Source organism: Mus musculus, chromosome 4 (assembly GCF_000001635.26).
Source record: "Mus musculus strain C57BL/6J chromosome 4, GRCm38.p6 C57BL/6J".
NCBI classification, from domain to species: Eukaryota; Metazoa; Chordata; class Mammalia; order Rodentia; family Muridae; genus Mus; species Mus musculus.
Genome location: NC_000070.6, coordinates 41830557 through 41835044, shown reverse-complemented (window position 1 = coordinate 41835044; position 4488 = coordinate 41830557). Strand labels below are relative to the sequence as shown.

At 43.8% G+C, this 4488-nt stretch overlaps 1 long non-coding RNA gene across 1 annotated transcript; it reads left to right on the top strand.

Annotated features, from left to right (window-relative positions):
- Positions 1-2307: 2307 nt before the first annotated feature.
- Positions 2308-4091, top strand: Gm30036. The gene is made up of 2 exons (XR_390508.2): positions 2308-3242; positions 3470-4091. It is a non-coding gene; the product is annotated as a predicted gene, 30036 (long non-coding RNA).
- The last annotated feature ends 397 nt before the right edge of the window (positions 4092-4488 follow it).

Genomic DNA, 4488 nt, shown 5'->3' with positions numbered 1-4488 from the left:
GAAACCGCGCCAATTCCTCCCCCAGCCCCACTCCTTTTCTATAAAAACCCCTAGCTTCCAAGCCTTGTGGTCGAATCCACTGTCTCCTGTGTGAGATACGTTTCGACCCGGAGCTCCGCCATTAAAATACCTTGTGTTGTTACATCAAGGTATTGTGTTCTATTTGTGATTCTTGGGTGCACGCCGTATCGGGAGCTGAGTGGGGGTTTCCCCACTAGGTTCTTTCAGTGGGAAGTCATTAATTTCTAATTTCTTTTAACAAAGTAACCAAAAAGGTAGCAGTTGGCTGACATCTTGGACTCAGTATGTTCTGATTCATTTAAAAGGTCAGGAAGGCTGAGGCAGGAGGATGGTTTAGCCTGAGAGCTCAAGGACAGCCTAGCAGTACAGTACAGACCTTGCCTCAAAAAGGGAGCTGCTTTTGCACCTGGGTCCACAGGGACCTGGAGTAGGATGAACCTCTGGCATCTCCACCCCATTTGGTGTTCTGTCTTCCTGTCTCCATTACTTAGAGTCGGACCCCTGATTGGTTCTGCATAGATTACCTAATCTGTTTACCTAACCTATCTTTGTTCTAATTGACATCTCCAGGGCTTTACTGCCTCTGTCTGTTAACCCAGGCCTAGTCCTGGAAGCGTCTAGCCTCTGTACAATTTAATCTAGGCCTAAAAGATTTTCAGCCCCTGAGACTTGTTACTGAAAGCTCACCCTTTCTACTTCTTACTAAACTCTAGGTGGGCTGGTTCAACTCAGCTGTTCTGGCTCAAACACCTCTCCAAGCTGACTGATTCAATCTGCCTTCTCTCTCTCAGCCTCTCCTGAATTGCTCTGCTTGGCCTTATACTAACTCTGGCAATAAGTTCTAATCTTCTGGTTCCTTCTCATTCTCTGGCGCATTCTGTCTTCGCCTGTGTCTAGCTTGTTCTCTCTCTGCACCCTGTCTGTAAAACTCCTCCTTCTCCTCTCCCTCTGCACTGCTCCCTCCTATGTTACCTCTCTTTCCTCTGTGCTTCTGAGAGTTGGGCGTATCCCGTTCTCTCAAATCTTTCTCTTGATTCGTCACTTTGTCTGCCACTCAATTAAACATCACTTTCAAACCTGGGTGCTTCCTTCTACAAACTAACTTTACCTTCGATGTTGGGGATGAAAGGTGTGTACCAAGGACATGTCTATACTCCAGCCAGAGGGATTAAAGGTGTGTGTTAAGGACTGAACCACATCACAACTAGAAACAGGGCTTTTCAGTAAATCACACATCTTGGAGTTCTCACTGTGATCAAAAATCCTGCAACAAACAGCTCCTAGCATTCCAGGAAGTTATGTCTTTGGGCAAATGGGGCTTGCAGGCTAGAGACATTTCTGCTTTACAGATAAGCACAGTAAGTTGAAACACAACTTAAGCAATCATACATACCTGGCTATAAAACAAATGTTTCTTAAACTGTCCCCTTCCCCATAAAACAGACGACACAAAGCAAATTCAACACCATCTTAGCTGCTGTGTTTGGGTCCATGGTCCTATTGCACCTAGGGTCTGTATTGATATCTGAGGCTGTGTTACCACTAAGGACCATGCAGTTATCCCTGGTTCAAGCTGCCACCTAAGTTCATGTTGATTTCCAGGTACTGTATTGAGCTGGCCCTGCCCCTTGCCTAGGCAGTACAGTAGAGCTGGCCCTGGTGGCAAAGGCATGAGCCAGCCCTGAGTGCATGAACACCAAAGATCTAGCCCTCCCCTCATCTGCCTTGTGGTGGTGGGAGTACAGATAAGAATCCCTCTGCCAAGGTCATGAGAGTGGAAGAGCTGGTCCCATCTCTCACCAGATGCAGCACTCAGGAGAGGGGGCACACATCTCCCCTGGGCAGCACAGTAGAGCTGGCCCTGACCCTACCTATGGCACTTGGGTGAGCTAGCTGGGTCAATGCTGGAGATCTGGCCCTGGGGTGTGGGTGTGAAACACCCGGCTGACTGACCAACTCAGCCACTATCCAGGCCCAGATCCAGGGCTTTGAGTTGGCCCATCCAACAACTACAGCATCTATGACCTGCTGGAGTGTGTGAAGGGGCAGCTTCTGTGGTGAGAATTTTGTGTGTGTGTTCTGTTTTTTGTTTGTTTGTTTTGTTTCCTTGTGGGAGAAGTTGCAAGGGCAGGGGGTGAGATGTTTTATTGTTTGTTTCATTATTTCTTTCTTTTTTTTTTTTGTTTTCTTTGTGGAGGGAGGTGTAAGGGTAGATATGGAGGGATGGAGAGATGAGTGGGAATCAGATGCATGATGTAAAATTCACAAAGAATCAATTAAAAAATCTTAAAAAGAGAGAAATATCAAAAGATACGTCTTTGGTTTCTGTTGAGGTGTGTTTGATTATTTATAGACAGTGACTTCCTGCCATATTCTCACATCACGAAAGGATATACTTAGTGTTCCTGAGCCTTGGGTATATGGACACTAATCCTACCCTTGAGGAAGAAACTGTCACCTTATGCTAGGGATGCAGGGATGCAAGTTGAAGTTGCCAGCCCTCCTGCCTGAGGAATTCCCCCTCAGGACTTAACAAGCACCCAGGATATTGGCTTGAATTAAAGAAAAGTATTTCAGATAAGTCTTAATCAATCAAAAGGAGAAGATGCACTGAAAGAGACCCAGGGTAGCCATTGGAGAAGAGAGTACACAAGTGCCTTAGCTACAGTTGTACGCATGGTTTTGGTGCCCTTGAAGTGGCACTTGAGGACAACAATCTACATCGAAGACAGAATTGAAAGTCGTTGGTAGGTACACATATTTCTTTACTGAAGCAGGCATTTTAGTAGCAGTGAGATGCATTTGAGGCTATATCAACAACTAAGATCTACAACTAAGACTTTAAGAAGTGTTTGCATACTCAATTTCTGACAGAAAGTGTTAGGTCTCTGAGGCAGCTTAAAGGGACAGGAGGCAGAAAAGAGAAGGAGCCCTAGCTGCAGCCCGGACTGCGTTTATCCGTGCACAGCGAGCTTCCTCAGGGAAGCTGGAGACTCTCCCAGAGGAAAACAGATGGCTGTGACCCTTTGTATGGTTTTTGTTGTTTCGGTCTTAGACATTAGCCATTAGCTGTTCTAAGAGTCACATTTGTAATATTTTTAGAAGTGAAGTATAGTGTAGGTTCGTTTTGTTTTGTTTTGTTTTGTTTTTGCACAGGCCAACTGCAGTCAATTGTCAAAATTCTTGACTCTGTCAGCAAGTGACATAAACCACTCCAGAGGGTCAGGTTATCTCTATGTGTTTTCTGTCTGTCTCTGTCTCTCTGTCTGTCTCTGGGTCTGTCTGTCTCTGGTGCCCTTAATCTTTCCCTGTTTTTCTATCCTGTCTCAGAATCTACATAAACTCTATCTGTTAATCCAGCACACTGAATTTTCAACAGGAATTTTGAGAAGACATGGACGTGTAATAACTTCCCCTCCTCCTCTTCCTCTTCTTCTTCCTTCTCTAGCTTTGGACTGAAGCTGGATCCTGGTACAGGCAAGCACCACTTAAGGTTTTTGCACGGAACTTTCTTCAGTCGGGCATACCAGCATCTGTCCATCTCTGTTTGACCTTCCATCTGCAAAGACTCTTAGAAAAACATCAGTAATCTGTTCTTGGACCACTGCAGTCAAGGGCATAGTTTATACTTCACATGTCACTCTGGTCTCTTAGAGAAGACAATTCATTTCTTATTTGTTTGTTTTGGTTTTTGCGACAGCATCTCTCTACATAGCCAGGCTAGTCCCAACTGTTGACTTGGGACCCAGAACAACAGAACTGCACACATGTTTGGGTAATAGTCTTGCAGATCAAGCTTGAAAAAGTTTCTAGGCTGCCTGCCCATTTTCTTTTCCTCTTAAAAAATAGTTCTGATTTTTGTTTTAGTTTTTCTGAATTATGCTTGTTTGGGACTGAGCCACTCAAACATTTACAGGGGTATTTAAAATGTCTCGGGGGTTTAGTTATAATAAATTAAAGCTTTTACAAGAACTCATGTAAAATGTTTACACAAACTGTGCATCCATTTCTCTTAAGTAAATTGGGATTGATGGGGCATATAATAAACGTTTTATTAACTTTGCCATAAATGTCAAGACTGTTTTCTTTTTTTTTTTTTAACTGTTTAGAAACTTTTATTTAAAAAATGGGGGAAAAATCCCAACCCAACCCAACCCAACCCAACCCAATCCAACCCAACCCAATCTAAACCAAACTGAAACACCATACAGACAAGCTTATTTTAGTTGCCAAGGCACTCATCATTGAGCAAATTCAATTGAGTTTCAGCCTTCTATGGAAATGCCAGACTGCCTTTTCCTCTTATTTTTATGGAAATTTCTAATTTAGTCCTCCTGATCTGATTTCACTGTATTAGGCCTGTATCCTACCTTATCCACCCATCTCTTCCAGTTCCCCAGTGACAGACAGGAAATATATGGGACTCAAATTTGGGAACACTTGCCCCATATAAAAGCGTTCTAAGCA